Source organism: Coregonus lavaretus (genome assembly GCF_964263955.1).
Source record: "Coregonus lavaretus genome assembly, chromosome: 30".
NCBI classification, from domain to species: Eukaryota; Metazoa; Chordata; class Actinopteri; order Salmoniformes; family Salmonidae; genus Coregonus; species Coregonus lavaretus.
In genome coordinates this window covers 30,661,034-30,684,508 of record NC_140017.1, presented here as the reverse complement: position 1 = coordinate 30,684,508, position 23,475 = coordinate 30,661,034, and the positions used below count along the sequence as shown (strand labels likewise).

Sequence of the window (23,475 nt, the reverse complement as noted above, 5' to 3'; positions counted from 1 at the left end):
CACGCACCTCAAGGGCAAACACACACATGCACGTACACACACAGACACACACAAACACACACACCAAGGAAGCTAGGCAAATAATGATCCTAACGATGTCTTGCGGTATTGATTCATCTAGTAATAAAAAGATAAGCACTCAAAATAACAGTATTGCATTTCTCCTCCAGGCAAATAGTCTACAAATCTCTTAAAGGGGCAATGGCCATGAATACAGATATTTATTCAGAATGTAACAAAGATCTTTCCGTTCTGCTCTACCTGTATGTGTAAATAAATATACACTGTACCAGTTGGTGAAACTATGAATGATTGAGAAAATAAAGTAGCGTTGGAGGCACAGCCTGGTTTGTTTCTCATTTAGGGTGCTTCGTCTCTCTCCTTCTCCCTCTCCTTCTGTCCTTCTCCCTCTCCAAAACCCCCATTCAATTTACTCCCAAGTGTGAGAAGTAATTTGCATACACACAGAAACTATGACAGCGCCGTCACAAATGGCATCCAATTTCTGCTCCCCATCAGTGTGTGAGGGCCAGGGGGGGCTCCGTCATGCTTTGTCTTGGGGTGTGTGTATGTTGTTTATTGGTGTTTTTTTTTGTGTTACTGTGTGTGTATTTGTCTCTTTGTTTGTGACATCCTTCCTTCAATAATCTAAAACAGCATGGTCCTTTTCACAAGGACTGACCCTGGGCCTGTGTGTCTGTAAAAATGTACACGTCTACCCCGTTAGGCGTGTGTGTACTCCTGTGTGTGTGTGTGTGCTTCTGTGTACTCCCTTGTGCATATAAGTGTGTGTGTGTGTGTGTGTTCCCATGCGTCACCTCTGACAAGTCCCGGCTCCAAACCGCAATCAAACACCTTTCAGAGGAAAGAGAGAGGAGGGAGGTGAAGGGGGAAAACCTGTGACAGGCACAGACAACAGCGGACACAATAAAATCAAAGCCGGTGTCAATTAAATTCTCCTCTGGCTGATAAATGGGTCCCCTTCCCCATCCATTAATAACCAGAGCCACGACAAAACTTGTCAACGGGGCTCATTTTTTAGCCTGCCAGTCTGTCTGCTCTGTTCACTAGGCTAGCAGTAGGCAGGGAAGGAGAGAGAAAGAAATCAAGCCTTGCTTCTCTTTCGGAGAGACCACAGGGGAGCAGCGGGCAAGATGCATCCTTAAAAGTAAATAAATAGATCGGTATGCATCGATGGGAGTTTGCGGTCTTATTTACACATCCTCTTAATCAAAAAGGGAGAAAAGAAACTTGGTAAGCTCTTGGGAACTCAGATCCCTTGTAAACTAAATGAGACTGGACAGAGGAATCTATTGGAATACCAGCCATCCTGCTCCATTATAATGACTCGGGTGAAATACGTTTAGCAGAGTGACGGGAGGAGAAACGCCAGGAAAACAGAGAGATAGGAGAGGAGGAGGGAACGAAAAACCTGCTCCAATGGATATGTGAGGCTGAGTGCTGTCAGAAAGACACTCAAAACAAGTGTGTGTGTGTGTGTGTGTGTGTGTGTGTGTGTGTGTGTGTGTGTGTGCATGCGTGCGTGCTGGGAATACGATATATAATAGACATGTAACACAGTCCCTTCTTAAAGCCAACCACAGCTTAGAGCAGAAACATTTGTTTTGTTTGACATTAACGTCACTCTTCAAGTTTGAAGTTGTATTAGTCGTATGTACAATGGGGGAAAAAAGTATTTAGTCAGCCACAAATTGTGCAAGTTCTCCCACTTCAAAAGATGAGAGAGGCCTGTAATTTTCATCATAGGTACACGTCAACTATGACAGACAAAATGATATTTTTTTTCTCCAGAAAATCACATTGTAGGATTTTTTATTAATTAATTTGCAAATTATGGTGGAAAATAAGTATTTGGTCAATAACAAAAGTTTCTCAATACTTTGTTATATACCCTTTGTTGGCAATGACACAGGTCAAACGTTTTCTGTAAGTCTTCACAAGGTTTTCACACACTGTTGCTGGTATTTTGGCCCATTCCTCCATGCAGATCTCCTCTAGAGCAGTGATGTTTTGGGGCTGTCGCTGGGCAACACAGACTTTCAACTCCCTCCAAAGATTTTCTATGGGGTTGAGATCTGGAGACTGGCTAGGCCACTCCAGGACCTTGAAATGCTTCTTACGAAGCCACTCCTTCGTTGCCCGGGCGGTGTGTTTGGGATCATTGTCATGCTGAAAGACCCAGCCACGTTTCATCTTCAATGCCCTTGCTGATGAAAGGAGGTTTTCACTCAAAATCTAACGATACATGGCCCCATTCCTTCTTTCCTTTACACGGATCAGTCGTCCTGGTCCCTTTGCAGAAAAACAGCCCCAAAGCATGATGTTTCCACCCCCATGCTTCACAGTAGGTATGGTGTTCTTTGGATGCAACTCAGCATTCTTTGTCCTCCAAACACGACGAGTTGAGTTTTTACCAAAAAAGTTCTCTTTTGGTTTCATCTGACCATATGACATTCTCCCAATCCTCTTCTGGATCATCCAAATGCACTCTAGCAAACTTCAGACGGGCCTGGACATGTACTGGCTTAAGCAGGGGGACACGTCTTGCACTGCAGGATTTGAGTCCCTGGTGGCGTAGTGTGTTACTGATGGTAGGCTTTGTTACTTTGGTCCCAGCTCTCTGCAGGTCATTCACTAGGTCCCCCCGTGTGGTTCTGGGATTTTTGCTCACCGTTCTTGTGATCATTTTGACCCCACGGGGTGAGATCTTGCGTGGAGCCCCAGATCGAGGGAGATTATCAGTGGTCTTGTATGTCTTCCATTTCCTAATAATTGCTCCCACAGTTGATTTCTTCAAACCAAGCTGCTTACCTATTGCAGATTCAGTCTTCCCAGCCTGGTGCAGGTCTACAATTTTGTTTCTGGTGTCCTTTGACAGCTCTTTGGTCTTGGCCATAGTGGAGTTTGTAGTGTGACTGTTTGACGTTGTGGACATGTGTCTTTTATACTGATAACAAGTTCAAACAGGTGCCATTAATACAGGTAACGAGTGGAGGACAGAGGAGCCTCTTAAAGAAGAAGTTACAGGTCTGTGAGAGCCAGAAATCTTGCTTGTTTGTAGGTGACCAAATACTTATTTTCCACCATAATTTGCAAATAAATTCATGAAAAATCCTACAATGTGATTTTCTGGATTTTTTTTCTCATTTTGTCTGTCATAGTTGATGTGTACCTATGATGAAAATTACAGGCCTCTCTCATCTTTTTAAGTGGGAGAACTTGCACAATTGGTGGCTGACTAAATACTTTTTTCCCCCACTGTATACACTGTCCAACGAAATGATTCATTGCAGTTTCCTTCCCGACAATGCAACAACAATAAGAAATAATAAAAGATAAGCATACGAACATAAAGTAAATGAATAAAATAAACATTTTAGCATCAGTATATTACTTGCATACGGATGTGCTGATGTACTGGACTGTCACCCAAGATAAATGTCAGCATTAAACACCCAAAACCTTACGCAGAGGGGAGAAATATAACACAAATACTGAACGCTGCAAAACAAATCATGACTCCAAAAGCACTAATGATCCCCAGCTCTGCTCCCTTCATTAGGTGGAATGGATGGAGCTCTAGGAGCTGTGTACGCAGATTTAACCCAGTGTGTCTGACTAATAGAAGGGAAGGAGAAACTACCAGTCTCATGCAGTAGAAGAGGAGCGTTGGGACACACCATGAGGGGGAATGGGCTTCCCACTGTAAGATAAAGGCCTGAGCACACCCCAGTGGAGGAAGGGCTCCTCAGCCAGTGGTAATACAAAAAGTCATACGTCAGCTGTCACTGTATAGGCCTATTAGTCAGTTTAAAATATATATATTTAGGCTACTAGTACAAGTCAACAACATGATATCAGTGCACAGTGTTTCTCTACAAGACACCATTTTAGGAGAAGGTGATACTATAAAGGTGAAATGAATAAATAAAAAATACACAGTGTTATGTCCACGCAGAGTGGAGTGCACACCAAACCAACCATAGGACTCCCTCTCCTCACATATAATTCATCCATATTTATCCCCCCCACGGAGTCAAAAACATTTATCTGATTATTTTCAGTATTAGTGCATGATTGCGTCAGTGGCTCTGACAGGCCCAGTATTGGAACGACATATATTATATAATATAATAATATAATGTAATAATAATATATGCCATTTAGCAGATGCTTTTATTCAAAGCGACTCACAGTCATGCGTGCATATATTTTACGTATGGGTGCTCCCGGGCAACAGCTTTGAGGGTGATGCATTGTGACAGCTCTCAGCTCATCACAACAACAACAACAACAACAACACTGACTATCATGGCGGCTGTGTCGCTGGAGCAACAAGTCCAATTTCACCTCTCTCTCCATCTCCCTCGCTCTCTTTTTCCATCTCATTCTATCTGTCTCGCTCCCTTCCTCCATCACAGACTAATGTGATTACACTCGCATCAAAACAATTTGGTCTTTAATTACAACGAGACGAGAGCCATGAGCGGCCTTTCTCACAGGGACCAAGTGGCATGAGTCATGACCAATGAAGAGAGAGAAAAAACATGATGGGATTATGTGATTGCTACCAGACAGGCAATCTCATAAATGGAAGTGGTGGCGAAGCCGTCTTAAATGCCAGAGATGCTACAGTGGACCGAGGAGGGTAATTTCAGGGGTGATCCTTCAGAGAAAGGTTGGCTGAAGAATAACAGTTCTATTGGGATTTGTGTTCGTTAGCTAACAGCTCTCCTTCAGCTTTCAGACTCTACGATATCAACTCGACGTGGCTGATTATGAATATTGTATGTGGATTAAGTGAAACTCTCTGAAGACACATAAATGAATGTATATTTGATGACAGCAGATTTACCTGCAGGCAGAATGATGAAACAAGAGCTCATTACAACCTGGTGCACTGCAGCTCTGGTTAACATCTCCTACTGAAGGACTGTATCCAGCCATACAGGCTGAATGAGGGGAGAGAATAGTATGACATCTGGATGCTGACTCAATCTGACTCCAACTGGGTGTCATTTCCTATCTATTTTTCGATCTATGTGGATTGGAGGTGCATCATGCACTTCAGCCAACTGGTGAGCTGGTTCTGCTAGGGTCAAGGACTGCCAGGGTCATGGTGAGTGTTGAGAGGTGAGAGCACAATCTGTCACCCTACAGGAAGAGGTGAAGAGGGGAAAGAATTAGAGAGGTGCTGGAGGGAGAGGTGGAGGACAGAAAGGGGGGGGGGGGGGGGGGGGGGGGGGAGAGACAGACAGAGAGAAAGACAGCGACAGAAAGAAGAAAAGAGAAAGTGTGAAAGTGATCTAATCTGGTGAATAATAATAATAACAGGACAGCTGACCTCATCCCACTAGCCTAGGGTTGAAAAGGCCTCTATAGATTTCAGCCACTACCTCTAATCAGCTTCAACCAGCAAGCCATCACCTTTCATTCCCCTCTACTTTTAACACCAAAACCAATGAGCTTCACGTTTATAGCTTCTCAGTTAGATCTATGTATCGTCCTTGAGACTGGCTGTGGATGTCACCAGTCTCTGTGGATGTCACCAGTCTCTGTGGATGTCTCCAGTCTCTGTGGATGTCACCAGTCTCTGTGGATGTCACCAGTCTCTGTGGATGTCACCAGTCTCTGTGGATGTCTCCAGTCTCTGTGGATGTCTCCAGTCTCTGTGGATGTCACCAGTCTCTGTGGATGTCTCCAGTCTCTGTGGATGTCTCCAGTCTCTGTGGATGTCACCAGTCTCTGTGGATGTCACCAGTCTCTGTGGATGTCACCAGTCTCTGTGGATGTCACCAGTCTCTGTGGATGTCTCCAGTCCCAGTAGGGTGTCTCCTCTCTGGGTTCTTTGAAGGAGCTGGGGGTCGAGGCGTGGATGGTAATGGATGCTGGGGGAATACAGGGCAAACACAGACAGACAGACACCACAGATGGCTCCCTGACTCATGCACATAGGCCTAGAGAGAGTGTGTGTGTGTGTGTCTGCACATGCAGGTGTACTATAGATGTCCTTTTGTGTCACAGAGTGTGAGCATCAAAGCAGGCCCCTGCTGTTTATTTATAAGATGTGGTGAGATAAGCATGTTTGTCAGCAGAAGAATGTCTTCATCCATACATTTCTGTATATTCTGTAAAGCTGTTGTATGTTGCCTATGAAATATGCATGCTTACTGATATTTACAAAAATAATCTGTCTATTGTACACTCCACACAAGACGTCCCCAGAAATATCCAGCATTTCTTCTCTACACTCTACTGAGTCTCTCACCTACAACTCCATCCTACAGCCTGTTGAGAAATCTGTTTTGCCACGCTGGTGTATGTAGGTCACCAATGGTCCATCAATTCTACTGTCCTACTTAGAAAGACAAACACACATACACACACACCTAGCGCGTTGGAGAAAGTGGAATTTTTCACTCAAGTTCTCCTACCCCACCTCTCCCTGTAACGGTTTTCCTCCGTCCTCGACTTCATAGAACAACAATAAATAAATCCAGCAGTGCGAGCCTGGAAAACGAAGTTAGAGCGATAAGAGGAAGAAGAAACGCATATAAACAAAACCAAGTTAATGCAGTTAAAAAGTAGCCCGGATGTTATCAGTAGAGAGCCCTTGGAATAAGTTTGCCTGTTCTTGTTTGGCTTCAACTTTAGTTGAAATTAATCAGCCTCAGTCTCAGGCACAAAGCCCTGCATGCTAATGAGCCTGCATATGGTAATGCAGATACAGCCCACTTCTGTCAAATTAAATAATAAAATCTTTAAAAGAACAGGAAAAAATCTATCAAATGGCCCAATCACTGTCAGGCGTCCATTATGTGCTTGGCACGTCAGAGGAATGGGCTCTTGGGGTGCAACTCTGCCTTTCTGGAGAGATACCAACAACAAAAGGCAGGCATCTAGAAACAAAACACCCCCCAAAGCCAACCATAAAGTAGGGTAACTTACTTAACTTGAGCATAAAGTCATAATTCTGTACTCAATGTCTTAGTTAATGAACGAGCCAAGCAATTGAAAACAATGTTGTGACATACAGTATTTTAGTTTGTGACGTATGCTCTTTAATATAGTATTGCATTAGAACTCAGTGCATCTTTTAAAGACCAATATATTTGGTAAGTAGAAGTAAAAGTGCTTTGGGCAAAATATTTACAACCTTTTTACAACCTATTTACAACATATTTACAACCTATTTACAACATATTTACAACCTATTTACAGCATAGTCAATAAAAATCCTACAATGTGATTTTCTGGAGAAAAAAAATCTCCGTTGCATTGACTATGCAACGGTACCCCCCTGTATATATAGCCTCCCTACTGTCACTTTATTTTACTGTATATATAGCCTCCCTACTGTCACTTTATTTTACTTCTGCTCTTTTTTTCTCAACACTTTTTTGTTGTTGTTTTATTCTTACTTTTTTTGTTTAAAATAAATGCACTGTTGGTTAAGGGCTGTAAGTAAGCATTTCACTGTAATGTCTGCACCTGTTGTATTCGGCGCATGTGACCAATAAAATTTGATTTGATTTGATTATGTACAGAGATGCCTTGAGAGAAAACGAATCTGATTAAATGTAATTGGGCCCCTTGCTACTGCTGTGTCCAGATTGTTTCTACAGCACCTACATACTGTTTGGCATTTTCCAAAACAAGATCCAGGATTCATTCATTCTTAATTAGCAGCACTTAAAGTGAATGAGAGGACAGCCGTGTGTGTGTGTGTGTGTGTGTGTGTGTGTGTGTGTGTGTGTGTGTGTGTGTGAGACTGTGTGACTGTGTGTATGTGACTGTGTGTGTATGTGTGTGTACAGTGGGGGAAAAAAGTATTTAGTCAGCCACCAATTGTGCAAGTTCTCCCACTTAAAAAGATGAGAGAGGCCTGTAATTTTCATCATAGGTACACGTCAACTATGACAGACAAAATGAGATTTTTTTTCTCCAGAAAATCACATTGTAGGATTTTTAATGAATTTATTTGCAAATTATGGTGGAAAATAAGTATTTGGTCAATAACAAAAGTTTCTCAATACTTTGTTATATACCCTTTGTTGGCAATGACACAGGTCAAACGTTTTCTGTAAGTCTTCACGAGGTTTTCACACACTGTTGCTGGTATTTTGGCCCATTCCTCCATGCAGATCTCCTCTAGAGCAGTGATGTTTTGGGGCTGTCGCTGGGCAACACAGACTTTCAACTCCCTCCAAAAGATTTTCTATGGGGTTGAGATCTGGAGACTGGCTAGGCCACTCCAGGACCTTGAAATGCTTCTTACGAAGCCACTCCTTCGTTGCCCGGGCGGTGTGTTTGGGATCATTGTCATACTGAAAGACCCAGCCACATTTCATCTTCAATGCCCTTGCTGATGGAAGGAGGTTTTCACTCAAAATCTCATGATACATGGCCCCATTCATTCTTTCCTTTACACGGATCAGTCGTCCTGGTCCCTTTGCAGAAAAACAGCCCCAAAGCATGATGTTTCCACCCCCATGCTTCACAGTAGGTATGGTGTTCTTTGGATGCAACTCAGCATTCTTTGTCCTCCAAACATGACGAGTTGAGTTTTTACCAAAAAGTTATATTTTGGTTTCATCTGACCATATGACATTCTCCCAATCCTCTTCTGGATACTGCTCCTGAGTGGTGCAGTGGTCTAAGGCACTGCATCGCAGTGCTAACTGTGCCACTAGAGATCCTGGTTCGAATCCAGGCTCTGTCGCAGCCGGCCGCGACCGGGAGACTCATGGGCAGCGCACAATTGGCCCAGCGTCGTCCAGGGTAGGGGAGGGAATGGCCGGCAGGGATGTAGCTCAGTTGATAGAGCATGGCGTTTGCAATGCCAGGGTTGTGGGTTCGATTCCCACGGGGGGCCAGTATAAAAAAAAATATGTATTCACTAACTGTAAGTCGCTCTGGATAAGAGCGTCTGCTAAATGACTAAAATGTAAATGTAAATGGATCATCCAAATGCACTCTAGCAAACTTCAGACGGGCCTGGACATGTACTGGCTTAAGCAGGGGGACACGTCTGGCACTGCAGGATTTGAGTCCCTGGCGGCGTAGTGTGTTACTGATGGTAGGCTTTGTTACTTTGGTCGCAGCTCTCTGCAGGTCATTCACTAGGTCCCCCCGTGTGGTTCTGGGATTTTTGCTCACCGTTCTTGTGATCATTTTGACCCCACGGGGTGAGATCTTGCATGGAGCCCCAGATCGAGGGAGATTATCAGTGGTCTTGTATGTCTTCCATTTCCTAATAATTGCTCCCACAGTTGATTTCTTCAAACCAAGCTGCTTACCTATTGCAGATTCAGTCTTCCCAGCCTGGTGCAGGTCTACAATTTTGTTTCTGGTGTCCTTTGACAGCTCTTTGGTCTTGGCCATAGTGGAGTTTGGAGTGTGACTGTTTGAGGTTGTGGACAGGTGTCTTTTATACTGATAACAAGTTCAAACAGGTGCCATTAATACAGGTAACGAGTGGAGGACAGAGGAGCCTCTTAAAGAAGAGAGACAGAAATCTTGCTTGTTTGTAGGTGACCGAATACTTATTTTCCACCATAATTTGCAAATAAATTCATTAAATATCCTACAATGTGATTTTCTGGATTTTTTTCCCTCAATTTGTCTGTCATAGTTGATGTGTACCTATGATGAAAATTACAGGCCTCTCTCATCTTTTTAAGTGGGAGAACATGCACAATTGGTGGCTGACTAAATACTTTTTTTGTACGTTGCCCACAACGTACAAAATCAGCAAGGGATCAAATACTTTTTTCCCTCACTGTATGTGTGTGTGTGTGTGTGTGTGCGGGTGTGTGTCTGGGGGTAATTTGAATATGTTGCACATACTTTTCACAGTTCCTGGGCTCATTGGAAATGTTACTAAGTAAAACATAATTAGCTGTATAATGAAAATGTTAAAATGTACATTGTGGAGCCATTGCAGCACATCACAAAGTATTTTAAGCACTGGGTTTGGGGCAGTGCCAAGAAGAATTAGCCAAAAATTTAGAAAGAAAAAGCATGACTGTGGCTGCTCTGCTGTTCAGCTCCCTTTCTTTGTGTGTCTTGTTTATTCTGTGAGCTTGTCTCATTTCTTCTCTCATAAGGGCCTGTATTCATCTCGGTCAAGATTTAAGAGCATTGTCTTAATCGGCACATCCGCCTCAGAAAGCCCCAGCCAAAACCAGGAATTAGCCAGACGCTAAAAGACTGGAAAAGCTGTCTTTCAGGAACGTTTGGAGAGGGCGGCAATTTGTGTTTCTGCGAGTAATGCGGGTTTATGAGATCTGCATAATTAAAACGTATGGCAGAGGGAGAGAGAGTCCCACTGCAGAACACATGCAGGGAGCTGAAGACAATCCTGAACATCGGTGATTATAAAGAGAGCTTTAGACTTCCAGAGAAGGAAGCTCCATCTTTAGGTTATATACACCAACAAAACAATGACTACCCATTCTGAACATTTATATCATAGAAGTATTAATATAGTATTAACTATGTATTAACATCACGTCTCTACTTTGACAGGCATAAAGGGACTTTCTCTAACTGTATGTACTGTACCGGGTCGAGCCATCAGATCCTACAGAGTACAGAGAGGAGGCAAACAGTACATGTACTCTTCACTCTCTCTACCACTCTCTCTCTCTTTCATTCAGAGGAACTCTGTTCTTCAGGCCTCTTCAGGTTTATTTTTCCCTCCTTTTAATTCACTCTTTATTGCTTGCAGAGAGCTCATTTCAATCTCAAAGCCGACATCTGTGGAGGCAAAGTTAATCCTGTACCAAGCGGGATACTGAACAGAACAGCACAGGAGTTCTATCCTACACAAGGAGAGAGGGAGAGAAAGATGGAGAGAGTGTGAGAAAATGAGAGCATTAAGAGTTTTCAGGAAGGGTCAGACAGACAAAGTAGTGACCCATGCTCAAAGAAAGGCTGTATCTACAACACCGAAAGGGCACTAACGAACAAGGACACGATGCAATTTTAGGCCTAGAGAGTGTTTATTTTTTTACTTGTCGGAATGACTCAAGGCATCTGCATAAAAAACGAGACTGTTTTTGGCATGAGTTGCTATGCTGAAGATGAGCGGAGAGGATTGTTTTGTGTTGCCCGTAGCTTGAGGAGTTTCATCCCTATTTAATTGCCCTTTGAGCCAGGACCTGATCAATTCGATTGCAGGCTTCCTGACCACGAGTGCCAAGCTTTGAAGAGATTCTTCCAGGGAGGGGAGGAGGGGAGGGAGGAGAGGAGGGAGGAGAGAGGAGGGGAAGGGAAGGGAGAGGAGGGGAGTGAGGAGAGAGGAGGGGAAGGGAGAGGAGGGGAGGGAGGGAGGAGAGAGGAGGGGAGGGAGGAGAGAGGAGGGGAAGGGAAAGGAGGGGAGGGAGGAGAGAGGAGGGGAAGGGAGAGGAGGGGAGGGAGGAGAGAGGAGGGGAAGGGAGAGGACGGGAAGGGAGAGGAGGGGAGGGAGGAGAGAGGAGGGGAAGGGAAGGGAGGGTCTCTCTTCATTTTAATTCATCTAAAGGTTATTCAGATAGACCTACGCGGCCGGGACCGAGATGCCCCGAGAACTTCTTTCCCAAAACAATTTCTGCTTGCCTGCCGTTGGGATGGGGGTTATTACAGAGGCAATGAGATGGAGCCGAGATATTCCCGGCTCCCGCCCGGCCGGGGCTGTTTTAGTGGCGGAGCCCAGCGGCCTACAACACAGACTAATGACGTCTGAAGAAGAGGAGAGTGGCCAGCTGTTATCCGGGTGCTGGCGGGGTGCTTATCAGAGGTCAGAGCCCAGACGCACGGCACCATGGGACAGACAGCATACCTGCCCACCCGCCTGCCAAATAAATAACCTGTGTGATGGACCGGGCCTCCAAAACGATGCAGTGGGCTGGGGTGGGTTCTGGAGCGGCGGTCGGAGATGTTTCAGTTTCACCCTTCTGTAAGTGACTTTCACTTAACCTCCTTGGAGAATATGAAGACGACAGGTCCAGGGCAGGCTCATTGAGAAGAGGCAGGCTCAGAGAGAAGAGGCAGGCTCAGAGAGAAGAGGCAGGCTCATTGAGAAGAGGCAGGCTCAGAGAGAAGAGGCAGGCTCAGAGAGAAGAGGCAGGCTCATTGAGAAGAAGCAGGCTCAGAGAGAAGAGGCAGGCTCAGAGAGAAGAGGCAGGCTCAGAGAGAAGAGGCAGGCTCATTGAGAAGAAGCAGGCTCAGAGAGAAGAGGCAGGCTCAGTGAGAAGAGGCAGGCTCAGTGAAAAGAGGCAGGCTCAGAGAGAAGCAGGCTCAGTGAGAAGAGGCAGGCTCAGAGAGAAGAAGCAGGCTCAGTGAGAAGAGGCAGGCTCAGTGAGAAGAAGCAGGCTCTGTGAGAAGAGGCAGGCTCAGTGAGAAGAAGCAGGCCCTCTTGACACCCACTGAGACCTAAAGCAGTCCAAGATGAAATGTCCTGGCAGGGTGCTCCAGAGTTTAGACACTCAGACAAAAAATAGGGCGCCTCTCATCGATTCGCGGGGAGTGATGGAGCCACCGGAGGGAGAAACAAGGGAGAAAATAGTCCTCTACATCGTCACTAGCTTCTGACTGAATGACTGGGGGGAGTATCTGTTGTGTATCTCAAGTGTGTGTGGGTGTATGTATGATGTATAGACTCCTGTCTATGTACAGCATGGTAAACTTGTTTTAGATAGGAGAGTGCACACTGAGAGGAGAGGACTGATAGGAGAGTGGTCCTGAATGGAGATGATAGCTGGAGAGAGGCAGAGTGGACATATTTAGCTGGAATACAGATAGACAGACACAATTATACTATGTGTAAACAGAGGAGCCTATTGGAAGAGAGAGAGAGTGTTACAAATAAAAATGTATTGTGTGAGAGAGTGAAAGAGAGAGATAGAGATGAGAGAGAAAGGGAGCGAGAGAGAGCAGAGAGACCTTTGCTCTTTCCCACAGGTGTCCTGGCGGTGAGGCTGAAGTGCACCCTGGGTAACTGACACTTTCATTAATAAATAACCCCGTCATCTTCCTGCTCCTCCATTGTAATCATGGCCTTGTAATCCTCCCAACAAAGGTGCTTTTAACAAGGTGTAATGTAGTTGAAAGCCCAGGCATAATAATCTATCCCAGATAGCGAGGTAATAGAATGTCTAGTGTACATAATAAGCGGACAAGCTCTAATTCATCTGGGTTCGCTGGCCAAGAAATTCCTTGTTGGAGATAGGGATGGAGACTGTAGACAGTGGAGATGTGAGGGCAGGCTGCAAAAATACCTCAGCCCCTCGCATATCACTTCAAACAAACGCGTACGTGCATGTGTGTGTGTGTGTGTGTGTGTGTGTGTGTGTATCTGGCACATAAGGCAAATCTAAACATATTCCCTCTCCAAAAGCATAAAACAAGCCCAACTACAAACAGACAGCCTCAGTCATCCATACTGTATGTGGATGGTTCTTTGCTGAGACAATCTTGGCTAAAGAGTTCAATACAGACACATCTGGCCAACCAACATGCCCTTGTCTCCATCCTCTCAGTGACAACTAAATAAGACATTTAGGAATAAATAGACACATATAGCCATTTTCACATCAATCTTCGCTCACTCGTCTAACGCGAGCTGCACGGCGGAAATGTCCCTGACTGGATGTCATTTTTATAATTTGATTCATACCTTGTCAGAAATCTCCTTATGGCTCACGGCCTGCCAAAGTCAAAAATCCACCCAGAGCCGTCCGCCTGAGGTTAACCAGATCCTTGTACATATTCTCCCTACTATTTCCTTTAATAACACTTTAGAGTTAGGAAATTGAATTTTGATGATCTTCCTCCCACCCTCATTTCTCTCAACCACAAATTCAGATGTCGACCGCAGCGGTTAAATCACAATGAAAATAAATATAGCCTAAACTCCATATCCAAATCATTTATAATATTTATCAAAGGTTATTCTGGACTTTTTCCTTCAGCTACAGTATTTCCCATGACAGAGCCTATGGATTTGACTCTCTAAAATACAGTACCAGTCAAAAGTTTGGACACACCTACTCATTCAAGGGTTTTTACATTGTAGAATAATAGTGAAGACATCAAAACTATGAAATAACACATGGAATCATGCAGTAACCCAAAAAGTATTAAACAAATCAAAATATATTTCATATTCTTCAAATAGCCACCCTTTGCCTTGATGACAGCTTTGCACACTTGGCATTCTCTCAACCAGCTTCATCTGGAATGCTTTTCCAACAGTCTTGAAGGAGTTCCCACATATGCTGAGCACTTGTTGGCTGCTTTTCCTTCACTCTACGGTCCGACTCATCCCAAACCATCTCAATTGGGTTGAGATCGGGGGATTGTGGAGGCCAGGTCATCTGATGCAGCACTCCATCACTCTCCTTCTTGGTAAAATAGCCCTTACACAGCCTGGAGGTGTGTTGGGTCATTGCCCTGTTGAAAAACAAATGAAAGTCCCACTAAGCCCAAACCAGATGGGATGGCGTATCGCCGCAGAATGCTGTGGTAGCCATGCTGGTTAAGTGTGCCTTGAATTCTAAATAAATCAGTGTCACCAGCAAAGCACCCCCACACCATAACACCTCCTCCTCCATGTTTTACGGTGGGAACTACACATGCAGAGATCATCCGATTACTCACACCGCGTCTCACAAAGACACAGCAGTTTGAACCAAAAATCTAACCATTGTTTGTGTTTCTTGGCCCAAGAAGGTCTCTTCTTATTATTGGTGTCCTTTAGTAGTGGTTTCTTTGCAGCAATTCGACCATGAAGGCCTGATTCACACAGTCCCCCCTGAACAGTTGATGTTGAGATGTGTCTGTTACTTGAACTCTGTGAATCATTTATTTGGGCTGCAAATTCTGAGGCTGGTAACTCTAATGAACTTATCCTCTGCAGCAGAGGTAACTCTGGGTCTTCCATTCCTGTGTCGGACAGTTTCATCATAGTGCTTAATGGTTTTTGCGACTGCACTTAAAGAAACTTTAAAGTTCTTGAAATGTTCAGTATTGACTCAACTTCATGTCTTAAAGTAATGATGGACTGTCATTTCTATTTGATTATTTGAGCTGTTCTTGCCATAATATGGACTTGGTCTTTTACCAAATAGGGCTATCTTCCATATACCCCCCTACCTTGTCACAACACAACTGATTGGCATTAAGAAGGAACTCAATTCCACAAATTAACTTTTAAGAAGGCACACCCGTTAATTGAAAACCATTCCAGGTGACTACCTCATGAAGCTGGTTGAGAGAATGCCAAGAGTGTGCAAAGCTTTCATCAAGGCAAAGGGTGGCTATTTGAAGAACCTCAAATATAAAATTGATTTTGATTTGTTTAACACTTTTTTGGTACTGCATGATTCCATATGTGTTATTTCATAGTTTTGATTTCTTCACTATTATTCTACAATGTAAAAAAATTGTAAAAAATAAAGAAAAACCCTTGAATGAGTATGTGTGTCCAAACTTTTGACTGGTAGTGTACAGCAGTAAAAAATAAAAAAATTATTGCAGTCACAAAACACGCATTTAAAAAAAATCTTATCAGCACCCTCTCGAGTGGGCCCTCCAATGCTGAAATGTGTCAGAAGCAGCAGCCTCTCTCTCTCAGATCCTCCAATCACACCCCTGTTTGTGTGACATGGCTGCCTGCAGATGCCACATCCCATTTAGCAATCAATGAACAGCTCAACTAGAACAGAGCTGATTGGGAGATTGGAGGGGGATGAAATCAAGTAACATAGCTACTCCATATATACGAGGGGCTTCGATGGTTGGTTGACAGCTAGCTCTACATTTGTAGGGCTTTCAGAGCTACAAAGTATGGAGCAGTATTCGAATCTAACCGAAACCAAAAAAAATCTGTTCAGTTCTCATTTCCCTCCTTGTCAGTCCCTCCAGGGCTATGAAGTACCCCCGGCACTCTGATCTGGAACCAAGTGAGGAGGGATCGTCTGGGTTTTCAAAATATAAAGTAGTAACAGGTACTGTAGCAGGTCCTGGGGAAAAGGCTGAGAGGCTGTTTTAAGATGAGCCTAGAGAAGTAGAGGGGGAATAGAGAGGAAGATTTGGTAGAATGAAGTGAAAGACAGGACACGCATTAACAGACAAACATGGTCCATGCTGTTTATTTGGCTCCCCCTTTATGATGGTGACTCAGTGGATGTGTCCTGTGATGACCTGAGCTCAAAGATGCCCTTTGTCTCCTCATCCACTTAACAAAGCCCTTGATTAACTACTACGCTAGTTACGCTAGCGACCAATCAGATGGCCTCCATTTCCATGGCTACCGGAGAGCGTTGTCATCACTCAGCCTGAGCCTCTGTTAGTGAGGAAGTGACAGGGAGTGTTCCACTCATCCCCTAGTTCCCTGGTTTTTAGAACAAAAAGATTCAAGCCAGCAGGTTCCAAAGTACTCCTCATCCTTCTGGGTTCTTTCCTCATTCTGTGCTTTATTTTGTATTTATATATTCTAGCTAGATTCTGTTGGGTTTTGTCCATGTATGAGGGGGGCTTTACGTATTTCAAGGTAAAGAAAATATATAATGTTCAGCATTATATTTAGATTCAGAAAACATAAAATGAGGTGTATAAATTCATGATAAAACACATCCCTAAAAGAACATTTGCATAGACTTTGATTTATCGATTCCCCTGCCATCGCAAATTGACCATGCAACGGATTTCATAACTATTGTGCAGGATTTGTGTTTCACCTTAATATCTTTCCATACAGGCATATCTCCTCAAACAGAAACATCAACATATTTTATTATGATGACATCCAGTAATCACGACAAATACAATTCCCTATCTCTAAAGCATATTTCTCAATGTAGCAGCTGAATATTTTGTGGCTTCAAACAATAATAAAATAGACCCCCCCCCCTTTCAAACATTTCATTTTACCATATTTTACATGAGGCGACTGTTCATTAATCTCACTCAGAAAGGAGAATATGAGCGGTGTGGTTTACAAGCTGGCTCCTGGATATTACAGAGGAGGGCAGCCTCTGAATGTCTATCCAGAGTGTGTGGTTGATCCTCTGGCTCATTGAAAGTGACACAGAGAGAAAGCACGGCGAATACTATGAAGACTATTTCATATGAACAGAATGTCTCATTACTCACATGCTTATAGCCAGGTGGGTGCAAACAAAACAAACAAAGAGACAAATATGCTAACACTGTATACAGTGAGGGAAAAAAGTATTTGATCCCCTGCTGATTTTGTACGTTTGCCTACTGACAAAGAAATGATCAGTCTATAATTTTAATGGTAGATTTGAACAGTGAGAGATAGAATAACAACAAAAAAATCCAGAAAAACGCATGTCAAAATGTTATAAATCGATTTGCATTTTAATGAGGGAAATACAGTGGGGGAAAAAAGTATTTAGTCAGCCACCAATTGTGCAAGTTCTCCCACTTAAAAAGATGAGAGAGGCCTGTAATTTTCATCATAGGTACACGTCAACTATGACAGACAAAATGAGGAAAAAAAATCCAGAAAATCACATCGTAGGATCTTTAATGAATTTATTTGCAAATGATGGTGGAAAATAAGTATTTGGTCAATAACAAAAGTTTCTCAATACTTTGTTATATACCCTTTGTTGGCAATGACACAGGTCAAACGTTTTCTGTAAGTCTTCACAAGGTTTTCACACACTGTTGCTGGTATTTTGGCCCATTCCTCCATGCAGATCTCCTCTAGAACAGTGATGTTTTGGGGCTGTCGCTGGGCAACACAGACTTTCAACTCCCTCCAAAGATTTTCTATGGGGTTGAGATCTGGAGACTGGCTAGGCCACTCCAGGACCTTGAAATGCTTCTTACGAAGCCACTCCTTCGTTGCCCGGGCGGTGTGTTTGGGATCATTGTCATGCTGAAAGACCCAGCCACGTTTCATCTTCAATGCCCTTGCTGATGGAAGGAGGTTTTCACTCAAAATCTCACGATACATGGCCCCATTCATTCTTTCCTTTACACAGATCAGTCGTCCTGGTCCCTTTGCAGAAAAACAGCCCCAAAGCATGATGTTTCCACCCCCATGCTTCACAGTAGGTATGGTGTTCTTTGGATGCAACTCAGCAGTCTTTGTCCTCCAAACACAACGAGTTGAGTTTTTACCAAAAAAGTTATCTTTTGGTTTCATCTGACCATATGACATTCTCCAAATCCTCTTCTGGATCATCCAAATGCACTCTAGCAAACTTCAGAGGGGCCTGGACATGTACTGGCTTAAGCAGGGGGACACGTCTGGCACTGCAGGATTTGAGTCCCTGGCGGCGTAGTGTGTTACTGATGGTAGGCTTTGTTACTTTGGTCCCAGCTCTCTGCAGGTCATTCACTAGGTCCCCCCGTGTGGTTCTGGGATTTTTGCTCACCGTTCTTGTGATCATTTTGACCCCACGGGGTGAGATCTTACGTGGAGCCCCAGATCGAGGGAGATTATCAGTGGTCTTGTATGTCTTCCATTTCCTAATAATTGCTCCCACAGTTGATTTCTTCAAACCAAGCTGCGTACCTATTGCAGATTCAGTCTTCCCAGCCTGGTGCAGGTCTACAATTTTGTTTCTGGTGTCCTTTGACAGCTCTTTGGTCTTGGCCATAGTGGAGTTTGGAGTGTGACTGTTTGAGGTTGTGGACAGGTGTCTTTTATACTGATAACAAGTTCAAACAGGTGCCATTAATACAGGTAACGAGTGGAGGACAGAGGAGCCTCTTAAAGAAGAAGTTACAGGTCTGTGAGAGCCAGAAATCTTTCTTGTTTGTAGGTGACCAAATACTTATTTTCCACCATAATTTGCAAATAAATTCATTAAAAATCCTACAATGTGATTTTCTGGATTTTTCTCTCTCAATTTGTCTGTCATAGTTGACGTGTACCTATGATGAAAATTACAGGCCTCTCTCATCTTTTTAAGTGGGAGAACTTGCACAATTGGTGGCTGACTAAATACTTTTTTCCCCCACTGTAAGTATTTGACCCCTCTGCAAAACATGTCTTAGTACTTGGTGGCAAAACCCTTGTTGGAAATCACAGAGGTCAGACGTTTCTTGTAGTTGGCCACCAGGTTTGCACACATCTCAGGAGGGATTTTGTTCCACTCCTCTTTGCAGATCTTCTCCAAGTCATTAAGGTTTCGAGACTGGCTAGGCCACTCCAGGACCTTAATGTTTCCTCTTCTTGAGTCACTCCTTTGTTGCCTTGGCTGTGTGTTTTGGGTCATTGTCATGCTGGAATACCCATCCACAACCCATTTTCAATGCCCTGGCTGAGGGAAGGAGGTTCTCACCCAAGATTTACATTTACATTTACATTTTAGTCATTTAGCAGACGCTCTTATTCAGAGCGACTTACAGTTAGTGAATACATATATATATATTTTTTTTTTCATACTGGTCCCCCGTGGGAAATGAACCCACAACCCTGGCGTTGCAAACGCCATGCTCTATCAACTGAGCTCTATCAACCTGCCGGCCACTCCCTCCCCTACCCTGGACAACGCTAGGCCAATTGTGCGCTGCCCATGAGTCTCCCGGTCGCGGCCGGCTGCGACAGAGCCTGGATTCGAACCAGGATCTCTAGTGGCACAGCTAGCACTGCGATGCAGTGCCTTAGACCACTGCGCCACTCAGGAGACTACATTGGTTTGATTTGATGGTACATGGCCCCGTCCATCGTCCCTTTGATGCAGTGAAGTTGTCCTGTCCCCTTAGCAGAAAAACACCCCCAAAGCATAATGTTTCCACCTCCATGTTTGACGGTGGGGATGGTGTTCTTGGGGTCACAGGCAGCATTCCTCCTCCTCCAAACACGGCGAGTTGAGTTGATGCCAAAGAGCTCCATTTTGGTCTCATCTGACCACAACACTTTCACCCAGTTCTCCTCTGAATCATTCAGATGTTCACTGGCAAACTTCAGACGGGCATGTATATGTGCTTTCTTGAGCAGGGGGACCTTGCGGGCGCTGCAGGATTTCAGTCCTTCACGGCGTAGTGTGTTACCAATTGTTTTCTTGGTGACTATGGTCCCAGCTGCCTTGAGATCATTGACAAGATCCTCCCGTGTAGTTCTGGGCTGATTCCTCACCGTTCTCATGATCATTGCAACTCCACGAGGTGAGATCTTGCATGGAGCCTCAGGCCGAGGGAGATTGACAGTTATTTTGTGTTTCTTCCATTTGCGAATAATCGCACCAACTGTTGTCACCTTCTCACCAAGCTGCTTGGCGATGGTCTTGTAGCCCATTCCAGCCTTGTGTAGGTCTACAATCTTGTCCCTGTTCTGATTGAGAGGGGGTTAAATACTTATTTCCCTCATTAAAATGCAAATCAATTTATAACATTTTTGACATGCGTTTTTCTGGATTTTTTTGTTGTTATTCTGTCTCTCACTGTTCAAATAAACCTACCATTAAAATGATAGACTGATAATTTATTTGTCAGTGGGCAAACGTACAAAATCAGCAGGGGATCAAATACTTTTCCCCCTCACTGTATGTATGTAGGTCACACACGTGCTGGCCCAGTGTCCACACACAGTGTTGATCAGTGCAGGGCAGGCCACACCAGGCCGGGCTGTGGCCAGTGGCCTTCGATAAGGCTTTCACATTGGCATAGTTCTCTGGAGATAAAGGCGGTCTGAAATTAAATCTGAAGGTTGAAAAAGCCCATTTTCCCCTCTACCCCCTTGAGCTTATCTGTCAGGAGCACGATGGGGAGAGAAGAAGAAAAAGTCCAGCTAGGCCTCTGTGCCTCAGTCTCTGTTGCTCTCCCCTTTCAATCTCCCCATTGTGAGAAAGCACCTTTAAACTGGATGCTATCTGCAGAAGAATTACAATCCAGGTCCAGTCCAGTCAAACCGTATTGCACTAAAAAGAATATAAAAAAACATTGAAAAATGACTTGCGTAGAATTTGTGCACTTAACTAGGGCCTTGTTCATTTAAAAAACATTAAATTGTGCAAATCAGGCAAGTTCATATCAAACCAATTAGGGTTTTTTCCTCTCTGACCCTATTCTACCTTTTGTCAAAATGTTTCCATCTCTCTCTCTCCATTCTGCTTCCCTCCAGCCAACTGCCACCTGGGAGAGTAGTTCTCATTAACCTTGTGCACCTGCACTCAAAGGCGTTTAAAGGCAGAAAAATTCTACCTCTGTGTCAAATCGATTATTCAATGTGCTCATGTTGCTTACTGCTGATTTTAACCTATTGGGTTAAAAGGTTAGGTTATTGGCCTCTCCTTCTCACTTAGAGGATTCAATACTTTATTTCACAACAAGTGGTGGCAGCTTGATAAGGGGAGGTATTTTCAGCATTTCTACCTCAGTATTGCCAGTGGCTTGGGAGACGCAATTGTATTTGCAAACGCATGCTGTCACCGCTCGCCGGTCCCAGGGTATCCCTAAGAAATAACTTTAACACTAACAATGAGGGAGAGAGAGAGAGAGAGCGAGAGAGAGCTAGAGAGAGAGAGCAGACTGTCTCTCTTTTTGGACAACTTAATAAGACGAGCATCAACTGGACCAACAACAGCCATTAGACAGTCAGTCAGACAGACAGACGAGATGGGGAAGGAGAGGAACTTCAAGCCTATTAATGAATCTTCCCGAAGAGGCAGAAAGGAGCAGGGAGGAGTTGGAAGGAGCAGAGCGAATAGCAGGGCTGATGTATGCCAGGATAGGACAGAGGGATTTCTCTTCACCTCAGGGAGGAGATATATAAAGCACTGTCTCTGTCCGCGCTGCCCGCCCGCCTACCTGTAATTAGGAGAGAAACTGTATCAATACTTGGCATCCATGGCTGAGAGAGCGTGCTCACGCCTGGGCCGTCGGCACCACCGACATCGGTGTCTATTCCTCCTTGTTTAAGAGGAGTGCTTATTTCAAGGTTGTTGTGCTTGACAAGACTTTCGTATCTGGAGGGCCTAAAGCATGTCGAAGCAGAGCTGAGACAATGACCTTGTGTTATTATATGCATACAGTATCAAGAAAGGAAAGTGTGATTTGGGGGGAAAGGAACAGAAAGAAAAAACAGCCATTCACAGCTCTCCATTTATGTGCTGCACTTGTACACTGCTCAAAAAAATAAAGGGAACACTTAAACAACACAATGTAACTCCAAGTCAATCACACTTCTGTGAAATCAAACTGTCCACTTAGGAAGCAACACTGATTGACAATAAATGTCACATGCTGTTGTGCAAATGGAATAGACAATAGGTGGAAATTATAGGCAATTAGCAAGACACCCCCAATAAAGGACTGGTTTTGCAGGTGGTGACCACAGACCACTTCTCAGTTCCTATGCTTCCTGGCTGATGTTTTGGTCACTTTTGAATGCTGGCGGTGCTTTCACTCTAGTGGTAGCATGAGACGGAGTCTACAACCCACACAAGTGGCTCAGGTAGTGCAGCTCATCCAGGATGGCACATCAATGCGAGCTGTGGCAAGAAGGTTTGCTGTGTCTGTCAGCGTAGTGTCCAGAGCATGGAGGCGCTACCAGGAGACAGGCCAGTACATCAGGAGACGTGGAGGAGGCCGTAGGAGGGCAGCAACCCAGCAGCAGGACTGCTACCTCCGCCTTTGTGCAAGGAGGAGCAGGAGGAGCACTGCCAGAGCCCTGCAAAATGACCTCCAGCAGGCCACAAATGTGCATGTGTCTGCTCAAACGGACAGAAACAGACTCCATGAGGGTGGTATGAGGTCCCGACGTCCACAGGTGGGGGTTGTGCTTACAGCCCAACACTGTGCAGGACGTTTGGCATTGCCAGAGAACACCAAGATTGGCAAATTCGCCACTGGCGCCCTGTGCTCTTCACAGATGAAAGCAGGTTCACACTGAGCACGTGACATACGTGACAGAATCTGGAGACGCCGTGGAGAACGTTCTGCTGCCTGCAACATCCTCCAGCATGACCGGTTTGGCGGTGGGTCAGTCATGGTGTGGGGTGGCATTTCTTTGGGGGGCCGCTCAGCCCTCCATATGCTCGCCAGAGGTAGCCTGACTGCCATTAGGTACCGAGATGAGATCCTCAGACCCCTTGTGAGACCATATGCTGGTGCGGTTGGCCCTGGGTTCCTCCTAATGCAAGACAATGCTAGACCTCATGTGGCTGGAGTGTGTCAGCAGTTCCTGCAAGAGGAAGGCATTGATGCTATGGACTGGCCCGGCCGTTCCCCAGACCTGAATCCAATTGAGCACATCTGGGACATCATGTCTCGCTCCATCCACCAACGCCACGTTGCACCACAGACTGTCCAGGAGTTGGTGGATGCTTTAGTCCAGGTCTGGGAGTAGATCCCTCAGGAGACCATCCGCCACCTCATCAGGAGCATGCCCAGGCATTGTAGGGAGGTCATACAGGCACGTGGAGGCCACACACACTACTGAGCCTCATTTTGACTTGTTTTAAGGACATTACATCAAAGTTGGAT

The 23,475-nt window shown here is 44.6% G+C and overlaps 1 protein-coding gene across 1 annotated transcript in view; it reads right to left on the bottom strand.

The window, feature by feature from the left end:
* The window catches only part of LOC311106198 (RNA-binding protein Musashi homolog 2-like), a 251,675-nt gene that overhangs the window by 61,455 nt on the left and 166,745 nt on the right, over positions 1–23,475 (bottom strand). The gene's annotated exons all lie outside the window — the stretch shown is intronic.